The following is a 25,988-nucleotide window of genomic DNA, read 5'->3' as shown; positions in this document are numbered from 1 at the left end:
ACGAGTTAAAACTTTTTCAGTTTCAAACTTAGCCAACATTAATAAACACAGCATTGATAGAAAATGCGCCTTTAACTTTTATGCTGTCTGCTACAGTTTACTTTGCTTTTTTAATAACTCCACAAGCCATTCCTGCCGGCTTTTTTCCTCTTTCTCTGGCTAAAGTCCTTGTGCTCTTTCAAGTGGTGCTTTTTCAAATGTTTGATTAAATTAGTGGTGTTGTACATCGTGACACAGGTTCCACCCCTCAGAACAACAGCTTTGCAAACATTGCATGTTGCTGTCTTGCTTTGGGGGGTTTTGACTAAAAGATATTTCCACACTGCAGACATGTTGAGTGGAAAAGTTCGCTAACCTGAGTGCTGTTCAATGCCAACCTGCAGAACAGATTTCCTGAATGCAGGCGTGGCTCATTGGGACATACACAACGCCTCACCAACCTTGTCGACCTAATTAATAGATTTCACCAGTTTGGATCAGAAATTTCTGATCCACTAATTATGTTGTTATCGGAACCCGATGCCGATACTGGATCGGATTGGCCCCATCCCTACTTCTGTTAATTGAAAAATGTTGCAGTGTCCTTAATCATGTGTTGTGACACTTTTGTTCTTCAGTGTTGTCTTGTATAAGCAAATGCAAACATAATCGAAGACAGAATACAATGATTTGTAAATCTCATAAAGCCATTTTTTCTCAATAGAACACAACATATCACATATTAAAACTGAGACATTTTACTGTTTCATGGAAACTATTAGCTCATTTTAAATTTCATGGAAAGAACACATCTGTAAAAGAAACCATGGGCATCCCCTCTTAACAACTGTCTGTAAATGTCTGCGAGGTGACCTTGTTACTGGAGTTTTAAGAGAGGAATGTTGTCCCATTCTGTTCTGATGCAGGATTCTAGCTGCTCAGTAGTCACAGATGTGGAAGTTGCCCATGCCACAGGCCATAAGCCATAAGCCTGTGGCAACTGCAGTCCTGCAGGTTTTAGATGTTTCCCTGCTAATGCGATGCCATACCATCAAAAATGCCAGCTTTGTGTCAGTTAGTTTTTCAGTATTTTGTTGCCCTGTTGCAACTTTTTTTTTTGTTTGATGTTGCCATCAAATTAAAAAAAGAACAAATATTTTCCATGAAATAGTAAATGTTTCAGTTTCAACACCAGATGTTTATGTTATATTGGGAATAAAAATGGGTTAATGAGACTTGCAAATCACTGCATTGTGTTTTTATTAACAAGTTACACAGCGTCCCAACTTTTTTAGACTTAAGGTTGTAATTATAAAGTAGTACCGTAATCTACTTGAACGAATGGATGATGCTGGAATGGCTGTAGTTATCGGGGAGACTTTGCAGTTATGTTGCAGTAAATGAGATTGAAAGACTTGTCTTGTTTTCTCACAAACAATGATAAAGGGGAACCTTCCTGTCTAGGTTGAAAGTGAAAGTGGCAAAATCAGCTTATGAATAATGTTCATATAGTGTCCCTTAAAAGCTGTGAGAGCATCCTGTTAAAACAAACATTTCTCCTTTTCTTTCCTTTTATGAGGCAATCACAGTGTTGATAGTTTTATAAAGGAGTGTGCAGTATGTAGTGTGGATGTTTCTTCACATGTTTTCAAAGTGTGAAGATTCACATTGTTGCTCTCACACTTCTCACCAACACTCTGTGAGTGATTGCAAGTTCAGGATGAACATTTTACTCACAACAGGTCAGTCATGGTGAAAAATCATACAATGTCTATCACAAAAATATATTCTTTCATCAACTCTGAATGCATGTTAAGCAGTACAATATGTTCTGTTCTTTTATAACAAGAAGATGTCTTGTGTTGATTTCCCTCATTTCCAAATCACATAAAAAGGCAACCATGTCTGCTAATATTGAAGTGAGTCTCAGGTGTTTCTGTGGGAAGAGTGGGTGGGTGGATTACTGATTGTGTCTGCGCCATTACACCCAGACAGCTTGCTTCTGCAGAGGTGTGTGATCTGTCCAGGCTGCCCACCTTCATCTCCCATTAAATCCAATCATGCTGGGCTGCTAAAGTCTTGCTAGCTACCCATCTTTTTTCATTTAACCTCCTCCCCATTTGCACATACAATAATCCTTTCTTTGGCACATAGGAGGACACAGAAGAGAATTCAAATGTTGGTATTTTTTATCAATATTGAGGAAGAACTAAGCAATTTTATGACAAGTATGGGCTGTTTGAAAATAAAATTGTTGAAATGGTGACAAAATCAGTCAGATTGACTGGCACAGATTGTTAGATGAATAATGTAAGATACAAGATTAAAGACAGCTTTGTCTTTTGTAGTCTGTCTGGCAGGAAACTGGGGAGAGTCACGGCTGGCTTTAAGACTGCATCATGCATCTTTCTAACTGCCTGATATTTTGCCTGGGAGGCTAAAAACGATATTGATTCCCCCCCCTCTTATGATTGAAATTTTAATTTCACAGTCCTGTTGCAGAGAGAGACTTACACCTCCCATACTGATAATGCTTATGTCTCAAATTCTATAGCATGAAACTTAACTTTTCATTTGCATTGATGCTCTAAGATGAAGTCCTGTTAGCCTGCCTTCTGCCAAGGGTACCATGTAGGACTTTTCATCCTCCTCCAAATATGTCACAGTGAGACAGATCACAGATTGCAGTGAATTACATATGAAGTGTTTTCATTGATGGGCTTTAACATTATTCAAAGCTTTGTCTCTGACTGTTGCTGTGATTAATAGCTGTCACTTCCTGAATTAAGCTTGCATGACAGAGCATCTCGTGACCTTTCTTTGGGAAATGATCTGTAGACAATGCAATATGAAGGTGTCACAAAGCAATACGTCAGAAACACAAAAGCACAAGCAGAAAAGTAATTAGAAAGCATTCAAAGAGCACACGAATCTTCAAGCCTGCTCAGTTCCTCATATTTTTAATGTTGATATCACAAAATATTTGGACATTTTTATCTCTGTTTGCGTTCAAATCTTTAACAGATTGTACAAACAAAAGCGATTACAGACAGTCAGGATGTTTCAAGTGACTGAGTTGCAAATAGGGCCCTCCTCATGACCAACCCACTCTCATTTTAAAGGTATCAAATTCCATCAAAACCATGAGTCTCTCAGCAGAATCTCAGAGTAACAAGCAAAAAGGTCCTCAGGAGATGACTGGATGAGAGGATGGATTAAAGTAATTGTGCACTTAAATACATGAATACTTTGTCAATATATATTGTACAAAAAAAAACAGGACGACCACTCTACCCACTGATCCATGCCGCCCCAACTGACAAACCAAACTGGGTGATGTGAGACCCAAGTTTAAGCTTTTAATACATGTTTTGACAAGTTTGATTTTAACTGACGTTTTCACTCAACATTTCACTTGCTATTTGGTTTGATTTAGGCATTAAAACAACTTGCTTTTTTTTCCTCAATATTTTTATTATTTTTCATTCATGACAACATTTATACATACCATAACATCTGGGTGCCATTTTTCCCCCAAACCCCCCCATCTCTTCTATGAACAATCTTACTCTCTCCTTTTAACATATAAATACCAAGTACTTACACATACAATTCTATATATATATATATATATATATATATATATATACATATATATGTATATAACAAAGAGGTAAACAAAATTTGAATAATTAAGAATGTTAATTAAATAAGTATATAGATAGATGAGTTCATTGCCTTAGATGCTTAATACAGCCATTAATAAAAGAAAGAAAAAAAAGAAAAAAACACAAATAATAAATTTAAACATGATTTTTGACCAAAACCATTATATTCTACAATAAGCAAGTAAGTTCCGTATTGACCAGAATATAGGACGAGGACCTTTTTTGTTAAAAATAATGTGAAAAAGGGGGGTCGTCTTATAATCGGGGTCTAACCATTGACACATGCTGATAGTTTTTTGGGGTCGCTACATGACAACAACAGAGGGCATCAGCTTTTTGTAAAGCCATTGACCTCACTGTGGCTAAGGTCATCTGTCAATCACAGCAAAGAAGCGAGGCTGCAACAGGGCAAGTTAACAAACAACTGAGGTAGGGGTATGACGCTGCTTTCAGGGAGCAAAGAAATATGGAGTTACAGAGTTTAATGTCCGAAGATGGCACGTCCAAAAAGACTGTCTGAGAAATGGTAACAGTAAGAGAAAAGCTTATTTTGGTCCTAAAAGCGGCCGCTTCCAACAGATTGACAGGCGGGTATGTGAGTTTCTTATTGAGAAACGTAACAAAGGCATGCCCATTACCAAAGTCATCATTCAACTGAAAGCCTTGGACATTGCCAGGGAGTTAACCATACCCGCCGCCAAGATTGAAGCCAGCATCAGCGGGTGCAGAAGGATGATGCGCGTTAGTGGCCTTGCATTATAGCGCAAAACCAGCCTTGCTCAGCACCTACCATCAGACTTTGGAGAGAAACTGCAGTCTTTTTAAAGAAATGTCATTGGCTTGATGAAAAAACACTCATACCCCCTTGACCAGATCGGCAATGCCGACCAAACCCCTGTGTTTTTTGACATGCCTTCACCTGTGACCGTGCACAAAAAAGGGGAGAAGTCTGTTATTCTGAAGTCAGTTGGAATGAAAAGAGTCGGGTTGCCGTCATGATGGCGTGCCTGGCAGACGGAACAAAGTTGCCCCTATATGTGATTTTTAAACGCAAAACAGTGCCTAAAGTGGCAATGCCAGCTGGGATTGTTGTACATGCCAAGGAAAAGGGCTGGGTGGAGATTGAACTTGCGGTAGACTGGCAGCGGTGTGGGGAACACGGCACGGGGCTCTCAGAAAAAATTAACCATGCTCATTATGGATGCCTTGCGCGGACACCTGACTGACGCTGTCAAAACTCAGGTGAGGAAGATGAACAGTGGCTTAGTCATAATACCGGGGGGATGACAAGCCACTGACAAGTGTTGGATAGGGTGGTTAAGCCTTTAAAGAATAACTGTGCAAGAGGTACACTGAGTGGCTCCTGTCCGGTGAACACGCACTCACACCGTCTGGAAAAATTCAAAAGACAGCTGTACGTCAGTTTTTTTGAAAGGATCCTCCAGGTATGGGATGAAGTAACACCAGAGAGCATCATCAGTGGATTTAAAAAGTCCTGCATATAAAATGCATTGGATGGCAGCAAAGGTGATGTTCTGTGGGAGGAGACGGGGCTGCAGCATGAGAGTGGGAGCGACAGCGAAGCAGAGGACAGCGAGGCAGAGGACAGCGAGGCAGAGGACAGCGAGACATAGGACAGCGAGGCAGAGGAGAGCGAGACAGAGGACAGCGAGGCAGAGGACAGCGAGGCAGAGGACAGCAAGACATAGGACAGCGAGGCAGAGGAGAGCGAGGCAGAGGACAGCAAGACATAGGACAGCGAGGCAGAGGAGAGCGAGACAGAGGACAGCGAGGCAGAGGACAGTGAGACAGAGGACAGCGAGGCAGAGGACAGCGAGACATAGGACAGCGAGGCAGAGGAGAGCGAGACAGAGGACAGCGAGGCAGAGGAGAGCGAGACAGAGGACAGCGAGGCAGAGGACAGCGAGACAGAGGACAGCGAGGCAGAGGACAGCGAGACAGAGGACAGCGAGGCAGGGGGAGAGCGAGACAGAGGACAGCGAGGCAGAGGAGAGCGAGACAGAGGACAGCGAGGCAGAGGACAGTGAGACAGAGGACAGCAAGACATAGGACAGCGAGGCAGAGGAGAGCGAGACAGAGGACAGTGAGGCAGAGGAGAGCGAGACAGAGGACAGCGAGGCAGAGGACAGCGAGGCAGAGGACAGCGAGACAGAGGACAGCGAGACTGTTACGGCCCCTGCTTGTCAGACAGCTGTGGCCGTTTGTATATTGATTAGGGGCGGCAGAGCGCTGCCCGGAGTGGCTAAGGCCAGCGCCTTTGTCCCCGCCCCTGTGTGACTGGCACTCCTCTGGACCAGTCAGGCTGCAGCCTACGGGGAAGCTCAGGCTGAAAAGGCTGCAGCCGAGGCAGGTCTGGAGGGGGAGAAGCCAGAATGGCTCCGGCCGCTCTTCCCCTCATGTTGTGCACCGGGTGTGTGTGTGTCGCGACTACCTCCCTTTCCACAATGGGTGCTTTAAGTGTTTAGTTGTGTGATTAAGTTTACTTTGTGGTGATTGTTTTAGTGCTGGGCTAGGTTAGTGTTTTATTGTGTTGTGACGACAGTCACTTTAGTTTATGGGCCTGCTGCTTATGTTTGGATATAGTTTCCTCACCGAGTTGCGGTTGTGATTTTGTGTGCACTCGGTGAGTGTTTGGTATAGGTTTTGGTTTGTTTCTTTCTGCAGGTCCGCTAACCCCAGCTCATCTTTATTTTGTTTTACAGGTTGTCCATCACTTTTCACGGGAATTGTAAATAAATGTGCTTTCATTTTAATTTAACACCTTTCCACGCCGTATTCTTTGTTACGCCCTTCCATACCCCTGAGTCTGGTCGTAACAAGTGGGTTTTTTTTTTTTTTTTTTTTTTTGAAAAACCCAGCAAACTCCCGGACGAGCCCCCACTTGCTTAGGGTGTAAGAAAGGATTGTGGTTGGGTTTGAATACACTGCTTACCTCAACCCAGTGTAAGTTTAACTTATATTAATCTAACATACCTTTTAATTTTGACAACCTTGTGAAATCACTTGTAGCTTAAAATATAAGGTTTGCTTCAGCATGCTAATATTTTGAAAGTATTTTGTCTTTTCACCAGTGACATTTTCTCTATGCAAATTACAAAGTGGCCTGTTTTGCTTTGCATGAAATGTATGTTTCCATGTCTGCTCTTCTCTTTCTCCCATGTATTGATATTTTGTTGTATTAGTTTCACAAGACTACATTGGCGCTTATCGTACCATCTTCCTGGATATATCATGGCATGCTTTCCTCTTGACCACACATTGACTAACTCGGACTCCTAAGTTGTCCCACCTTTCCACACAGCTGATTTAGATCTGATTAGATCTCTTCTCTCCAAAATATTTTCTCCTCAGTTTTTATTTGGCTAAAGTTTCTATTTGATTTTATTTGATTGTCATTTCATTCAAGTAAAAAAAGGAGTTGATGAAAACTATTATTACAAACACTGCTTGACACATTTCAGTGTGAAGCTAAAGACTATCATCTGAGTTTAAAAGTGACGATAGGGGTCCAGACAAATGGCAGACACTGCTGAGACTTAAAAGCTCATATGAGCATGGCAGATATGAGAGTACTGTTACTTATCATCCATATTTATATGTGCAATAAAGCCATTGTGGCGAATATGTTTTCCTGCTGCTTTAGAGGTCTCAAACTAAAACTGACATGTATGCTAAGCAGTGTAAAATACAGTACAGCTGAAGTATTGGTCTGTCAATAATTTTGTAAGTTTTGTAAGGCAAATACATTGGATAAAAAGTTGTTTTGTCACCGAAACTCAGGAAATAAGAAGGGTTACAGTTTGAATTCTAAGAGAACATGAAATTCTGCACCAAATTAAATGATAGTCTTTCCAAAAGTAGCCCAGACATGGCACATTTAAAAGTTGTGAGGTTGGAACTACAGAGAGAAATGTGCAAGTATAATTAGAAATACAGAACATAAGGCAAGTTTTTTGCAACTCTAATAGGGTTGAAAGTCAGTGTGACTTAGTTTTCCCACTGTTCTTTCTGTGCTCGTGGCCTAAATTTTTACATACTTTCAGTGGAAAATGTTTCCAGATCCTTGCCAGATACCCGGTTAAAATGTCCATTGCACACCAGTGAAATTTCTTTCTAGGTGTCCTGCTGGCAGACTTTAGTACACCGAACCTCATTAGTGGGGGTAATTAAAACTGATATGAAATTAAATCCACTTCACCAAGCATGCAGGAGAAAAATCAATGGTCATCACAGCACAGGCACTTACTTTTGGAAATTTGCCAGGAATTTTTTCAGCAAAAATAACTTGATATAGTTGGATGGAGTCAAACTGATGGGATCCATAGCTGTGTATAGTGACATGAATCGTTTTCCTCCCTGCTGACTTACTGCAAAGGCGGTTTACATTTCTCTGTTAAAACTCGAAGCCCTACTCTTATTACTCACTTTTTATCCTCTCAGCATGATGTGGGCCGACCGATCAAATCGATCTCTGTGATGAAACACTACGAGTGTTCATCTCCTGAGAGCACAGCTACTGATTGTGTTTGCGTTTTTCCAGATGGTCACTAAACGGAACACCCATTGATCTGGGGAACGACTACCGGCGTCACATTTCTGGGGGCAGCCTGATCATTAGCAACCTGGACAAGGACCAAGACACCGGGGTCTACCAATGCATGGCTTTCAACACATGGGGGTCCATCCTCAGCCGCAGGGCCGGCCTTCAGTTTGCATGTAAGTGATGCTACAGTTGCTAACGTATTCCTGGCATGGCTCTGACACTGCATGTCAGCCTGATGTGTGTGTTTTGCTTGTGGCTCAGATCAAATTCTCTTTTTTTTTTTTTTTTTTTTTTTTTGTTTAATCATGTGATTTCTCATTTTAATGGCTTGGGAACAGATTTTCAAGTGAGGACATGGTAATTGTGTGAAATGTCATTTAAAACAAACATGCGGGTAGCTTCTGACTGCTTTTCAGCCCAATTGATTCTCATTAGGGCTTGCAACTCTGACAGCATCTGCGCCGTGTCCGCACAAACTCATGTTTGCCAAGTAATCCTCCAGGCCTTGTGATACAGACTTAAAGGGAGCAGAAACAGACCATGCTTGAGAAGTCTCTGTACAGTAGTCACCAGCTACTTCTTTATGTTTAATATGTACAGCATATTTCAAACAGATAAGATGGTGACAGGAAGTCTCTGGCAGCCTGATGGGAAGTAATGCTGTAGAGTAGGGTCCTACCTATCAGACAAGCACCTTAGAGGCACCACTCTGTTCTTGACCAAGCCTGCTGACTATTGATCTTGTCCCAAGGATAGGGAGCCTTTCACTTCCTCTCATGGGATGGGCTGCCATTACTCCTATAGCTCAGTAATGAATCTCACTTGTGGGGACTGAGTAAAGAGCAGAGCTGCTTGACATTTATTGTCTTGCCTAATGCACGGTGAGGGAGGCAGAGGAGATCAGCAAGGCTGATTCTTTCTTTTTCCATGTAATGAGGCAACTGCCCTGAGTTACAAATGTTGAGCCTCCTTTTCTGTTATTGTTCACCCCCAAAATTCATGTGCAACCGCAGTAAGAGCGTCCTCTTGCAGCTCTTTTATTCCCAGCATAAACAACATAAATGGCAGTGCCATGCTTTCCCATTTTGAGCTGCACCGCTTATTTCTTTATGTGTTGTGAGGAAACAGGAAAGAGGTGCAGAGCAAATGTTCAAACATAAATGGAAATACATAATATAAGAGCAGAGTTTACACAATTCTCATAGCCATTGAAGTTAGTATTTGTTATGAGCACCTTTATTCTTCATCACCTGAACATTTTTGGGCACATTTTCTTTTAATTTCTTTGTGTTCTTGAGGAATGGTTGTCCAGGCTTCTTCCAAAACTCTTCTTTGGATGCTGGCAGCCTTTTCTTCTGTTCTTTTTCAAGAACAGTTGGCACTGATTTTCAGAGCAGTTCTTGCATCATTTGGCATACCTCAGCCTTTTTCCTATTAAATTTGTTCCTGTTTCCTTTAGACATCACTTTCAGATCCTGTTCATCTGCTGTAGATATTTTTTAGGCCCGACACTAAGATTCTGTCCTTCACTTGTACAGTTTCCTCAGATTTTTTAATGGTACACTGCACACCATGCCAACATATGTCTTGTTTTTAGTCAATATCTAAATCAAGAATAGTGAACAGGAATCTCCTTGTTGGTTTAAAGAAATTTCATCTTTAGTCGACCAGTTGGCAGTTTTTATTGATACAGCTTGTGAAATGGGAATGAATTCTGTGTCTTTCTTACTTGCTGCTGTTAAAGATATAACTTAGCTACCCACCAGGGGATGATAAAAGTAACACAACAGGCTACAGTGTTATCGTAAGTTGTAACTAACCTAAAATTACCTTATAAATGCCTTTAGTACATTGGCTGATTAGTGCTGCAGTTTCCTTGGTAGAGGTAGGTTTGCTCTAGAGCTCTGTCGAACACAATCTGCTATAACAGGGAGTGTCTGTACGGTGGCGCCGTTGCCCAGACCAATCATCTTTGAGCCGTAATGGTCTCTCTCTCTCTGTAATCTCTAGGTCAGCCATTCTTGTATTGCAGAGATTGATTCTGCTTACAAAGGACTCACTACAGCTATAGTGAGTTTGGCCTCTAGCTTTCAGAGTTACAGTGTGTGGTCAGTTCACTCAGTGAAGCCCATTACTCTTCTGCTCTGAGGCCACAGAAAGAGAGGTGTACCCTTCCAGCACTGAGCCCAACTACATGTTTATTCTTCTCTATGCAATTCTGCACTATCTGGGTGAAGGAGTCTTCTTTCAATCAGTCAACCACTAAATAATAAACATCAGCCCAGCAACAACAACAGTCTCCCACTGTTTTCAGAGGCATTAATGTCATGATAATCAGCTGCTTTCTAAACCAGCCAGGTTTGACTTTCACTCCAGCACTTCTCTACTCAGGATCAGAAATGTCACTAGGAGATAGGGTCTCTATTTACTAAGGCAGTGTGGGGAGATCAGCAGGATGTTACCTCTGTCTGGGTTTCAAGTCAGTCACCTCCTCCTGTGGCCTCTTGTGGTCCTGCTGTGCCTTGGCTCTGTTTGATTCCTCTGCGGTCAATGTAGAGCTGCTCATTAATCTTAGCAGCTCTCTGTCCCACTTCTCTCCATAATCTTCCTTCTCCTAATTTCCCTTATCGGTCACACTGACTTTCTTTTGTTTATGTTTGGAAGGCTCACTCCAGGCTGTTTGCCAGAGGGTGCAGAGCGGACTGCGGCAGCTTCCCTTCATCAGTCATGAAGCCAGGGGTGGTTTATCATTCCAGGTTTTGGTCTTTTCTGCCACCAACTGCTAATTCATTTGCAGGGGATAGAGTGTGCTGAGAGTATTGATGGGGAAGCTAATGCTTTTAAGTGCAAGATTACACCACATTTAATAATGATGTTACTTATTGCTGCTGGCGCTGCAAACTGTCATTTGTCATGTACACTCCCTTGTGTTTGTTCAGTGCGCACAGCGTTTCCTTCCTCCTGCTGCTCATTTTATCCTATTTGAGTCTAATCTCTTCATCGCTACTAAAGTAGAGCATAAACGCCACCAAGTCAGGTCCATCTTTTTCATCAGCGCCCTGGATGTCTTTTAAAGTATCGGCTGCTGTTAGGAGGTGCCCCAGGGCAATCACTGATGCCCGATTAAAGTTCTAGAGCTCAAAATGCAACATCAAAAAACATGTTTTAACTGATTCAGTGAAGTCACTTTGGGAAAGTCTATGCCTCGTGGTTTCAAAACTACCCTTCTCAAAGTAAACTCTTGCGGATAAACTCTGAAAACACACTTATTTTGGCTGTCTGACATACACAGCTAAGTCGCTGGTGATTTTGCTTTTATAAATTGATTTCAAAATCTATTTTAATTTTTTTCTGACTCATCAGATCTTGATAACTTCAAAACTCAGACGGTGAGGAGTGCTGTCAACGTCCGTGAGGGCCAAGGAGTGGTTCTGTTATGTGGAACTCCCCCATATTCTGGAGGTAAGTCCAAACCCAAGTCATTTTAGAGTATAAATTTTAAAAATAGTACTAAAAACCTTCATATCTCTTTCCCTGCATGTTGTGATGCTCTAATATATTCATACCCTGGTATTGTCAATACAAAATATTTTACTCAGCTTGCAAAAAAAAAAAAACAAAAAAAAAAAACTCAATATTGCTGATTTACGTGCTGTTAGGAGGCACTAGCTCCCTCCTGAGTTTTGTTACCTCTTGTGAACAAACGTAAATTATGGGCACCTAACATTCACTGTTTTTTTGTGTAATGTCAGTCATTCCCTGTCAAAGTTTTTTCTCCTAAGAAAGAATTTGTCTTTGTTCAGTGAGGAGGCCTACCATGGGGTTCTCTTGTAGAGTGTGTGTGTGGGTACATTCTCAGCCTTGATTGAATAATTGAGTAATTAGAAGTTAAACGGTGGACATTGAGGATTGTACCAAACATGTTGTCTGGTTTTCTATGATCCTGTTTGAGATGTTAATTTATATACTTTAGAAGTGAGCACATGAGAATATGTTCCAGTATCATGATGTTTTGTTAATTATCATATTAACTTATTTTTTCAGAAGCCTGCTGTGATAGGCCTACTGTAACTGAGAGGGTGGTGCCTCAGGATGTATATATAGGAAGTGCTGCCATGCAGACTGGTTGGACTGCACAGACGGATGTCGAATGTTTGGTGTGCAGAATGATATAATAAACTGTGGTTGTCTACTACCCCAAGCCTGCAAATGGACTTATTCTTCCTTTGCTCACACATTTGCTCACACACGCCTTGCCACACCTCTAGGCTTGAAAACATCTCATTCAGTCAGCAGTTCAGATTCGCTGTGGAGTTCTTCATCACTTTTCCAGCTCAAGGAAAAGTCTTCAAAGCTCAGGCTCATTTTTGTTACCACCCTGGTTCAATTGCTAGTAATGCTGCATTCACCGTACCTCTGTAACGGGAAGCCAAAACTCTTTTTGGCTTTATAAATAACAGAAAAACTTTTTCCAGGGGTTGTAAAGAAGGACATTTGCTAACAGTGCTCCATTTATTTTAATGTTTCAAATCCTGACAAGAAAATATAACTAGCCATTTTTTTATTCCAAATTCCAATTTTATGGTGCATAAAATATTCTCTTTATTTTGGTGTCTTGTTGTCTTGTTGGATTATCAAAGCAGCTGATTCAAATGGCAGCATCTGGAGAAGGGTAACTACTCCCAACATAACAAAACAAAGAAAAAGAATGCTATTCCATTTGTCAATGAATGCAAAATAAGTGACTCACTCATTACAAAAGTAATCATTAAGTGCTGAAAAGTAATTCAAATAAGCAACATTTCTTAATGTTAGACTACAGTTATAAGAAGAACATATACAGTTTTGACAGAGTTTTTAACAAAGTTGCTGGCCAGCTGTTATTGTCTGTTATTCAGTATTTTTATAAGCAGTTCAACACATGACTTGAGGTTGTGCCTAAAACAGGGATCAGTCCTGGTTCAGCTCTGAATGATGGGAAATTTAAGTATTTGAGAATATAGCTGCCAGTCAAGAAGTTCTTTTTTTTTCCTTTTTCAATTTAGTGCATGCAAGTATGCGCTTGTGCAGTGGTTTTCAAACTGGGGGTCCTGACCCCCATGTAGGTCCCGCAAAGTATGTTATCTTGGCTCAAAAGGTTTGAGAACCACCGAGCTAGAGGAAGCTCTGTGGTTATCTACTATATGCTCTGACACATGGAAATTATGTGCTTTAAAGGTCCACAAAGCTAAACTGTTTCACCACAAGGTTTGCTGTTGCTACCCCCACCTTAAAAAGAAAGTGCAAACACTTTATTTTATCAAACATGTCGACGTAACTTATAACATTTATGTTGTAACTTACTGTCCAGGAGAAGGGAGAGTAAGTAAGGACAGTATTTTCTCCCATTTCGCAGCTTTGAGTCAAATTGTAGCTTCTTAAGCTCTGACAGTGCTTTCCTCTTTGGAAATACCAGGCCCATGTTTGTCTGGGTTATGTCCCTTTCTTTATCCGACAACTTCTTGGCTAACGTCCGTTGTTTTTTTCAAGGTACTGTCGGGTCCTGGTTATCATCTGGTGAACATTTTGTTTCCAAAAAGCCATTTCACTTCAAAAATATGTGCTGCCATTGCTCATTGGCTGAAGCTTTTATAGGAAGGGAGGGTCAAGGGTTCAGAGAGAAGGGAGGAGGCAGCGATTCACATGAAGGTACATGAACGTGCTGCCGGGCCAGCTGGTAAACACAGGGCTGGAGATCAACACAGACATGGTGTGTGACTTCATGCTATACTCCGAATTAAATTACACCTCTAGTTCTTCACATAGCCATTTTTTTATTCCCTTCAATCTTTAAATGAGGAATTTCTGCTTATTGCTCCTTTAACAGTTATTCAGTACCACAGATCTGGAGGTAGATGTGAAAAGAGGTTTAAATTCATGGTGGATAAAGTAGACATTGTGCTGTCTTCTACTGGAATTTCATCTAAACATGCCACGAACCTTTTATTAAGAACTTGAGAGATTTTGTCAACTTGTTAAAAAAGCACATCATTTTCTTTGAGTTAGATAACTAAATTGATGCACTCTCTTCTTATCATCTTTAAATATCAAGCTGTATGCTAAAGAGCATCAAGCTGTTGACTGTAGCCATGTATTTTTGCACCATATATTCCAAAAAGGTGCTTCAATTGACCAAGTGAGAAGCTGAGACTGTGTTTTATAATGAGAAGCTGCACATAGAGAAGAAGTTGCAGGCTACACAGGCCCACTACTCTGCATATCTCCAGAAAACTGAGTACATGCACAATGGCTTCTGCCTAGCTTGTCACCCTCTTGATACAATAGCTTGCACACTGGAAGAGCGAGTTTCCTTCACAAAGAGAACAGTTTGTCGCAGTGCATTGTACAGCTGGTCTTTGGGATAATGGGTTAGAGTGCTCTGTGTAAAACACAGTTTGACAGCTTTCCACCCTAACACAGGCTTACAGGCGTCTGTAACTGTACCACTTTTGTGTTTTACCACATTTTCAAAAGTGAAAAAAAAAAAAAAATTGCAAGCCTCCCATACATTTCTTCCTAATTCACCTTGTTGCTCCCACATTGACTATTCCCTTCCTCCTTTCTTCTTTTCCTTTTACAGTCTATTTGAAAGCATTGGTGTGCAACATAAGCTTGTACTCTTCTGAACAATTTCAGAGACCTACACTATGAGGGTTTTTTTTTTTTTTTTTTTGGTTTGCATAACACTTGATTGGCTTTGAATTCTGCAAAAGATTTTTCCTTTATGACCACATGCATTCTTACACATTCAAATATGAAAAAAATACAATCTTATTGTTAAACAAAGATACACATTTAGTTCAAGGGCCATTTTATTGTTACCTTGAAGCACAAAAGCACTTATGTCGTATTATCCTTTATATTTCTCAAAGAATGTCTCTGCAAAATTCCATCATTGCTCATTTCAGCCTCAGCCTCAGCACAGCCTCAGCTCAGGGTGTGAGCTATGAGGCTCCTGTTTGCTTAATCAGTAGAAGCTTTGTATTTGCATTGAGAACTCAGCTCGGACGCTCCCCATCCAAAGTCAAGAGGCTCAACACTCGGGGTTGTTGGACATGACTGACAGTTGTAACACAATTTTTGACTCAAACCTCTCCATCACCTCTAAAATGGAAGATTACATGGAGCATCTCCGTTCTCTTAGAAGTGCGTGTTTTTTCAGGTTGTTGAAAATGACTCAGTAATTCATCATGACAGGTCTATCCATTTTTATGGTAGACTTGCCGCTTGTTAAGAGGAATGACAACATGTTTCTGTTTTTATATTCCGATCCATTGATCCCTCAATCCGTCCATTCATTCGTTCATGCCGCCCTCAAACTAAGTCTCTCAGGGACCCAGAAAATGAAGGCCATGTGTCAGGGGAGGGCCAGTGATGCGCTGTAATCCAGTTTGTTTCGCTCCCTTTATTCTGCTCTCTCAATTTTTCTGCACCGATAGCTAGAAGATTCTTGGTATGTCCTCTTAAGGAAACTGGAATAAGGGGTTGAAAATGGCATGATATGCTGAAGTTTAGGCCACAGAGGATCTCTTTGGATTCAGCCACCCCTCCCTCCATGTACAGCGGTGCTTTTTAATATGTGGAACCAGCACAGGTTTGACTGTAGACCAACACCGAACTAAACTGTTTTTCATTTTTGTCTTAGAGCTGACATTTGCATGGATCTTCAACGAGTACCCGTACTTCGTCCAACAAGACAATCGAAGATTTGTCTCTCAAGAAACTGGCAGTTTGTACATCGCCAAAGTGGAAACCTCAGATGTGGGCAACTACACTTGTGTGGTTAACAACACCGTCACAAAGGAGAAGGTTCTCAGCTCTCCAACACCACTGGTCCTCAGAAGTGATGGTAAAAACAATTGTTTTCTAAAATGCATAATTAACTGGGTTATTTAAATATGTATTCAAAACAAACCACACAGGGGAGCTTTTAACAACATGCAGACATCTGAAGTATGACCTTTACTATACTGCTTTCTGTAAGATATGAGGATCCAAAAAAGGTGGAGATGTCTTTTTTTAAAAATCTTTTACTATTTGCAGTATTTAGATAAGCATGGTGTAAAAAGTATTAAGTAGGTAATAAGATACTTACTGGTAATTTTCCAGGTGATAAAAGAAGCAAATAATTTTGGTTATTTGTCCTGGCAGTGATATCAAAGATGTATCATACATCTGTTTACTGCATGCATACTGGTGTTGTTTACATGCAAAGACTTGAACTGAAGCAGAATGAAGAGAGAAATTTAGATTAAAGAAAGTATGTGTAAGAAGAAAAATCAAAAAGCTGCTGGTGGTTGGGCAGGATAAAAAAAACATATATAAACAAGAATAAATGGGAGAAGTTTATGACGAAAGAGGAAGTGTTACAAAAAAAAGGGACATTTAAAGCAGCTCTTGGATTGTGAGTACAATGTAATACTGTAAGGACACAAAAGATCCACACATAAGACAACACATCCAACAAACCATTTTATAAATGGGACAAATAATTTTTAATGTGGAGAATGTGATAGACCAAAGTCACCTGGACCGTCAAGATGTGATGTAAAAGATCTACTAATTTAATGAAGTATGAAATCCATAATTTGAAATGTCTTGAGGGCAAAAGTGACTTTGCTCCTTTCTTGAAAAGACAACATTGAGAAAATGTTATAGTTTTTTGGGGGGGTGGCTTTTTCATGATAAAATGTCTATAAATAGAATTAAAGAAACATGTATAATATATAATTTCTGACCCACCATAAAATAAAAAATCCATAATTATTTGTTGTGGAGTTTACACACTTAGACCAACTCAACCATCGGGCTGATTGGTATCTAGCTCACCATATAAAAATTTAAAGTGCTATTACTATTAAATCATTGCAGTTTAAGATTAACATTAATATTATTTGGGTATGAATGGTGTGTTGAAGGGCATTCTATGCGTTTTCCAAATGATGCACGCAATGCTTACTTTTATCCCAGTCTGAAAGCATGTAGTGTTGTAACTTACAAGGGTAAAGGTCCTGAAGTGTGTGACCTATTCATCTTATGATGTGAATATAAATAAAGTCATAAATGAAGTCACGTTCATAAATCTCTACCAAGTGATAAATCTCTACCAAGCCAATCTTTTCACTGATGTGCTCTCTGAATCTTTTATAACCCACCTCTGATTTTTTCTCAGTCCTTATAAGCCCCTCAACGGTCATTTTGCTTCACACCCATCAGGACTTTTGTGTTAGCATTCCCACAGTGTTAGTGCTCCTCTTCTGATCCAGCAGGAGTGTAATGGTTCTTCATCATTGGTGTGTAAAGCTTATCTCCTTTCTCCCATTTTGCAGGAGTAATGGGTGAATATGAACCCAAAATAGAAGTTCATTTTCCAGATCCAGTTCCAGCCGCAAAAGAATCTGTGGTGAGACTGGAATGCTTTGCTCTGGGAAAGTAAGTCAGTCTTATTGTGTATAAGCTTTAGGTTCATTCATGCAGGAATTAGTGCTACTCAATATGATTTAATGTGCAACCATAAGTCATTCTCAAATCAGTCAATACATAGGAGAGCAAGGGCCGGTGCATTAAGACAAGGGAGCAGAAATCAAAGTTCCTTTAAGAGCATCTGAAATCCAAGCAATCACAGTTTGATTTGTAGGGAGCAATAATTCGTGAGGCTTTGACTTCAGCTGCTTTCCTGCTGCACTTAATCACACTTTGATCACGGTGACTGGCAGCTCCAATCCCAGGAACTTCTGTTCCTCTTTTGCAGCCCTGTCCCAGAAATAAGCTGGAGGAGAACCAGTGGCGTCCCATTCCCCAGCAAAGTCAAAATGAAGAATTCAAATGCCGTCCTTGAAATCCCTAATTTCCAGCAAGAAGATGCAGGGACATATGAATGTTTGGCAGAGAATCGGCGTGGTAAAAATGCTGCACGGGGTCGTATTTCATTCCATGGTGAGTCAGCCATTTCAATGTGAAGGACAATGAAAGAAGGAAGATGCAGAGAATAATATAACAGATACCTGCACTTGAATCCTATTTATTATCTACAACCTATCAAGTATAATGTTTGGAATTTCTCACTAAGCCTTGGATCTGTTGTATTTGTCAGTATGTTGATCATCCACATGTAGAATTCAAATGTTTTTACAAATTCACATTTTTAATACAAGCAGCTTTTATGGCTTTATGACTCTTGATGCCAATTTTCCTTAAACCAGGGCTTTCTTTAATTAAAAAAAATGTGTGTGAATAAGTAATCCTTTAATTTTTTCAAGCTAACCTCACTGGCTCCAGACAATAACGGACACAGCTCTGTCCATAGAGGAAAACCTCTTCTGGGAGTGTAAGGCCAATGGAAAGCTAAACCATCCTACAGCTGGCAGAAGAATGGGGAGCAGTGGTTGGCTGAGGTAAGAGGGTTTTTTTTTTTATTGTGCAGAAAAACAATAAGAAAAAGAGGTGCACAGTGACACCATAAGGAGATACTGAAAATATGCTGAATACCTTTAGTATTTCAATGTTTACTGGCTTACAATATCATGTGCATTTCAGGGATTTAGTATTGGCTGGAATATTTTGTAACTTGGTGCGGTAACACAATTAGCTTTGCTAATTAGCTAATAATCATTTTAGGAAACAGTTGTTTCATTAAAAAATAGTTTACTTCTTTTTTATAAAATAATCTAATTAGACTGGGGTTGATTTGGGAATTTAGACTTGTTTTATAGTTTTGAAATTACCAGGGCTACTTGTTCAGGTTTAGTTATGCGATGCTAAGCTAAGTTGTCTCAGCCTTATCCTCAACAAAAATGGCTTTTTTTTCTTTTCTTATATAACAAATAAATTACAAAGAATAAGTTTATTTCAGAATTTATAAGGTAGATTTATTGTTTTAGTTTGACATACTAAGCTCATTTTTAAGTTCAACATTTAATAACTTCATGATATAACATAATTAGTTCTGCTAATTAGCTTCATTAGACTTAGATTTGTTTCTGAGAGTAAATTCCCTCACTGAGACCTTGGACTCCATAACCATGTAGCTAACACAATTTTAAGAAACAGTCTGTACCCAAGAGACATTGCAGCAGAGAAAATGTGTTTTCCTCTATTTTTTTGTAAAAAATAAATTAAACAATGTATGCTGGTTTTGGAATTTCGAAGGTTTAAGTTTTATATGAGCTTTTCTAGCTCGGTTAACAGGCATACATGAAAGTAGAAGCACTCATATTTTTATTTAAAAAAAGCATAAAGTAAACATTGTGTAGCAAGTCAAACCTTTTAATAGTTTGTAATAAAATATGTTTTCATACTCCAGCTATATAAAGTTCTTGGTCAATGTAAGGTGTACAATAACTGCTCAGATTGCCTTGCGATGAGAATACTATTGGATTTAAACTGATCTAACTGATGATTTAAACTAGATGCAAATTCATACAGTGCCAACAAAACAATCAGTATATATTTCTACTGAGCTTACAGCTAATGTATATGTTGCTACATTAGCTGTTTTATTGGTTGAGTATAATTAAGGAAGCATTGTTCCAGTTCCCCTGAAGCATTGTGGATCCCTTAACAGTTTATTATGTTAAAATCACCCATCATTATCTGGGCTACAATCATAGTTTTTCCAGCTGAAGGACTAGAGAAAATAAATGATGATTTAATAGACTGTCTGTGCTTTTGTCAACATGGCTTCATTTCTTTGTGTCTCAGATGCCAGTTAACAGTTTTCACATGGCCTCCTCATCTATTCCAATCTGAATATACATGCAATGGCACACGTCTCTCTCAGGATTTCTTCCCCTTTTTTCTCCCATGCTGTCCTCATCCCTTCCATGGTGCACCAGTAATTGCTGCCGCGCCTTTGGAAATAATAGGCTGGCCTTGCGATGGATATGCAGAATTGTTTCTCTTTACTCTGCAGGGCCGGGTACAAATCGAAAACGGGGCTCTTTCTAAAACTGCGTTAAACCTGTCAGATTCCGGGATGTATCAGTGTGTGGCTGAAAACAAACATGGCAGTATTTATTCCAGCGCTCAGCTAATGGTCTTAGGTAAGATTGCCTCCATCTTTCTGCTTTTGTTTTACTTATATATGTAGTTGATAATGTGCTGAGTTAAAAATCATCATACTGAACTCTTCCTCTGAAATCAGTCTGCACATATATTTGATGTTAGGACAGGCTCTGCCAGCAAAAATATGAATCTGATAGAGTGTCTCATTTTACTTGCAGTCGTTTTATATATTGATTTAGATACTACAAACACATTGCCTTGTGGCATTGTCCATGCTTTCTCTTGTAGACGGGTATTGATTTATTTGCAAAGCTTTGATGACTTCCATCTGACTGGCTCCATAAGAAATTCAATTCTCTCATGATACATGTGATGACAAATGAGGGATGGCTAACTTAAATCTAATGATGAATGTAGACAGCTGGCTGGAGACATGATGACTGTTAATGTTGTGTGTGTGTGTATGTGAGGTTGAAGGATGGAGTAACCAATGTACCATAGCTTTGATCCAAACAGGCCTTTGTGCTGACTCTGTGCTGATACTTCAAGCTCCCCTTGCTGAAAGTTGAAGGAAGACCTATCAGTGCAGCACTGTGGATCTGCAAAGGCTCAGCTTTTCTACATTTTTTTCAACCATACACCTTTCTCTGTTCCCATGCACACAGCTTCAGCGCCTAGTTTCTCCAAAAGTCCATTAAAGGCCTTGCTAAAAGCTCGCTCAGGCAGCGAAGTCACTCTTGAATGCAAGCCTCAGGCCTCACCCCCAGCAATTAGCCTGTGGAAGAAAGGGAATGAGATCCTGCAAAGAACTGAAAGGTAGGATATAAGTCCAAGTACATATTCCCAGCAGTTTTCATTCAGATTCATGAGCCAAGTCATTTCAATGGCATATTTGGCATTTGTGCAGATGCATAAAAGGAAAAGCTAATGAGGAAAAAGAAAGCATGGCACCCACAAAGAAAATTTTACAAACTCTAGCTAAATGCATATACCTCTGAATAGAAATTGCTTGGTATGAGGTATAAAGATACCAGGTGGTTTTATCAACACTGCATATGTTAAATATTTAAGGAGATAAAAGGTTGGCAAATAAAATCCCTGATCAAAGTACAGTCTATCCACTTTAGACACCAGAAGGTATTTAAAGGTTAACCTGAAGCTGTTTCACCTGTTGTTATCAACTCTATCAAGAGTGTGATTGATGCAATCTGTAGAGATGAAAGTGTAGCTACAGACTGAGGACCAGAGGATTCTCACACAAGCTCACAACACTGAATCCATTAATACAACGAGCAAACAACAAGCAGCACTTTTAGTACCATAAAGTAGTGCTTAATTTAGTTTTATCTTTTGTCTTCTCTATCTTTCTTTGTAAATATACCAAACAACATCATTCATTCATTCAATATCGTAACCGCTTAGTCCATGAAGGATCGCGGGTAAGCTGGAGCCTATCACAGCATTTTAGGCAGGGCACAACCTGGACGGGTCACAGTCCATCACTCCAACTGTGAAGATGCGACACTAACCACCACACCACCGTGCAGCCCACTTCAAACAACATCACACAATTCAAATTTCAAGGGCAAATTGAAAGTGGAAAATTTCAAAAGCAAATCAGACCCATTTGAGTCATCAAAAGATTGTTGGGAGAATAAAAGCTTAGACGGTGACTAATTCTAGCTGCAAGTAAGTGCTCGGACTATAAAAACAGCTTTATACAGACATGTTAGACCACGAAAGAAGTGGTGTTTGAACCACTACCATTCTGCTTGTTGTGAAGGAAGTTTCAAAGTAGTGAAAAAACAAAAATAAAAAAAAAAACAATATGGGTAAAACATCATGTCCAAACATCACTGAGAGTTCAGATGAGAAGCTGCATCTTTAACAGCAGATAATTGCTGGAATTCCCAAGCCTACTGACATTTAATGTACAATACGTAAAGCTAACGTGCTCTTTGACTAAGCATAGCACTGAATACATGCAGACATTGGAGGAAAAGACTCATCTATACATGTTGGTCGACATAATGCTATGACCAGCAACCTAATGTTGAATAAATTGTACTCAAGCCAAAACATCTCACAATGTTTGGACAAAGACCTGAAGGTGCCTTGAAGTATCAGGTACTAGGATGATATTAATTCCCTTGAGCCCTCGGTTGTAGGATGGTGTTTTTTTTTTTTTTTGACTGATCTGGCTTTCCACAGATGCCATCAGATTATTACCTGTTGGATTTGACAATTAAGTGAACACCTCTGATGCTTTGTCCTGTTGTTTCAAGCCCTTCCTAAGCAGTTTTTGTAGGAGCTTGCTGCTGTCCTACTGGGGGCTGCTGTCCTGCTCTTGTGATGAAGTGCTACTGTTATATGGATAAATCCATATGAATGCCAGGATGTAGGTTTTCCCAGCATCCTGGCAGTGCTTTGTCAGTGTCAGTGTTAATCACTTTACCTGTCAGTGTTTTTAATGTTGTGACCAATCAGGGTAGGCATTCATGTCAAAAACTGAAGTAATATTGAAAGCATTATAGTTAGGGCATTGAAAGCATTAAAGCGTCATTTATTAGTAAGAAAACATACCTGCTTCAATCCGAAGACATGCAGTGGCTTAACTAATGCATTTGCACTTGGTGTGACAGACCTGCAGTGAATTAGCATCTAGTTAAATGATGCTAGCTTAAAGTTTTTCTCATGGTTTGGTTACTTTCTCATATTATAAATTTAGCATTTAGCATTATCATGCAGTTCTCTGTGGCGACCCCTAAAGGGAAAAGCCAAAAAGAGAAGAAGAAGATGCAATTCTCTCTTTACAGATAGAATATAATTAGTAGAATTTTCACCTTTTTTATTTATCCGTGTGTTATGTACAACTTGCAGAATTAGAATTGTGCTGGGATATTGTCGATTGGAGCTGGTTCGAGCCCCCCAGCACAATAACCATTCCGCTCACATAAAGCCTTTGATACATTTAATTATTCTTTTAGGTATTCAATGATGCTTTCTGTAAAGTAAATTATCCACTTAGTTATGCATCCCTAAAATTAGTTTACCACTAACTGTGATGGGTAACCCTGCCTGATGCTAGCATCTTATTAAAATTTTGATTTTCTGGGGTTTAGTGGAGAGCTTTTTAATACCACCTGGGTTAAAAGTGCTGTTTCTATGCTTTTGTGTTTTAATAAGATTAGGTAGAAATTGCCTAAAAGCACTATAGATGAAATTGGAATGGAGACCAGCTTAAATAACAAACAACTTCAATATACTATATATATATCTATATAGATATATATATAGATATATATATATATTATAATAATAATAATTATAATTACAATTATACTCATTATAATCATAATGTTTTTGTTTTTTTAAATTTCAACAGGATTACTTTATTTCTAAATGGAACGTTAAAGATTGCCAACGTAACCAAACGGGATGCAGCTAGCTACACGTGCATTGCTAAGAATCAGTTTGGAACAGCAAGCACAACTGGAAGACTTCTTGTCACGGGTAAGCACTGCTTTTTTCCATCTGAAGCTGCAAACAACAAAGTAAATTATCCAAAGTTTATTGTCCTACCCCTGATTTATTTTACAATGACTGACAAGCTATGTTCATGCTCCATTTTCAGTGATAACAAGTGAGACTTGTCTGTTACAATTTGCAGTATGCCTTTAAAACAAATGGTTTGTGACTTAGTTTTTTGTTTAGTTTGTGATTTTGCTGGCCATTGTAAAGGTTTTAGCCTGCTGACTCACAATTTGGTAGTCATAAAGGAAAAAGTTAAAGATACTTAAACACATTGGCACTAATTGTGTGTCTCCAGACAAAATATAAAGCTCTACTCATGTAACTTTTGTAAAATTAAAGGCCAAGTGTAAAAGATTAACTGATATCTAGTGTCATAAACTGTAAATCGCAATGAACTGCATGTCCTCCACTAGAACTGCTAGAACTAAAATGTTATTCACAAGTTATTTTATTAAGGTTCTTTTGTAAAGCTAAGTTTTATTTGAAAGTCAAGTTCTTCTGGGCTTTTTTGAGTTATTTAAGAGCAGCTGAAAGTAGTGACTCAGCAGTTTGACCTTATTTATACACTTTTATAGTTCTTTGTATCCTGATGGTAAAATTTAGTCTAGGCTACATGCTCTCTGCCAAAAGGCTGCAGTCAAACACATGTGACATACAACAACAAAAAAAACAACAAAACTGTTAAATTACAGTTATAAGGCAGCTTCTTCAGAGAAATATGCAACCACACTATTGCTGTTAGTCATAAGAAGTCATTCAGAGTAGGGCCTGACCGATATGGATTTTTTGAGGCCGATACCGATATATCAATATTTGTCAGAAAAGAAATTCGATTACCGATTAATCGGATGATTTTTTTTTTTAAATATAATGAATAATTTAACTTAATTTTTGGTTAATTAGCGCTTACACAAACAAAAATATGAATTACAGGTAGAACATCATACTCGTTCACAATATTTTGTCCTCTAGTATGTTTAATTTTACAACAGAAAAATTTCCAAAAACATGCAACAAAGCATTTAAAGAACTGGGAAATTAAATATATAACCATTAAAAAGTCAATCTATAAATGAATTGTATAAATGAATGATGAATTAATTGAATATATCTTGTTTGTACTTCCTGCTGATGCAAATTAGAAGTAGGTTAAAGTACAAGTAGAAAAGTATATATAAGGTGTATGCCTTATATAACCAACATGAATGAAGTTAGCTCAACAATATTTTTGCAGCCTTCTGATGCCCTTTAATGTTAAATTACATTTTCTTTACTAAAGTATTTCTTTTGTCTTGAAATATATCATGGCATATATCATCTATGAACCAAAATAAAAACCAGATATGCTTTTCTCAGTCAAAAACTATGTAATCTTTGATGGAGTTGTATTTTATATATAATGGTCAAAAATGGTGTGGCACTAATTGTAACACATAGTGAGTCACAGTTACAGCCTGTGTCACGTTAGTATTTTCTCACAAAGTAAACCTAAGGGAGATATGATATCATGAAGGTGGCTGAAGACAGACTGTAATATTAATAATAAGTTCGGTGCTGCAGTGAATAAACCTCCTCCCCTCTGCATTCACATCTCTCCTCCTAAAATACACCTCAACCTGCAGCTGACGGAGTGATGAACGCTCGTTCTTTACTCTCAGATATTTTATACACTTACGTTATTTCTGCAGATACTGGCTACTTAGCTAATGCTATGCTAGGTTGGGATAACAGCGATGTTATTGCTAACATAGACGGGTGTTATGACTGGCCGTTTTTTAGGAATAACTTAACCACACGATATATGTGAACTGCTGACATCAGCTGGTTCTGGACGTGCTATTACAAGTCAAAGTTGCAATGCTCTAACATTTTACATGCAAATCCTGTTCCGGTGCTTCAGACTTCAAAACAAGACCGCTTACAGCAGTTAGCCAAAACAGCACCTTAAGCTTATTTAGCACAACTTTAGCAATGCAGTGTAAATAAACAGCTGACCGACACCACGAAGCACACATCACTCGTCATTACACATGGCAAAAGGAGTTAAACTGAAACTTGAGACATGTTGAGTCATTAGTTGTACAACATTAGTCTAAACTTAACTGTCAGGAAGCTCCACCTAGACCAATGTAACCTGGCTAGCTAACGTACTAGCTAACCCTGTTGAAAAGACAGGGGGATGAACATCAGGGGGACTGTGG

General features: G+C 39.2%; 1 pseudogene; it reads left to right on the top strand.

The window, feature by feature from the left end:
- LOC121637466 overlaps positions 1-25,988 on the top strand; it is a 79,621-nt pseudogene that overhangs the window by 20,648 nt on the left and 32,985 nt on the right.

This window comes from Melanotaenia boesemani, chromosome 3, assembly GCF_017639745.1.
Source record: "Melanotaenia boesemani isolate fMelBoe1 chromosome 3, fMelBoe1.pri, whole genome shotgun sequence".
NCBI lineage: Eukaryota > Metazoa > Chordata > Actinopteri > Atheriniformes > Melanotaeniidae > Melanotaenia > Melanotaenia boesemani.
The sequence above is the reverse complement of the archived record's forward strand: the minus strand, read 5'-3'. Positions and strand labels throughout refer to the sequence as shown.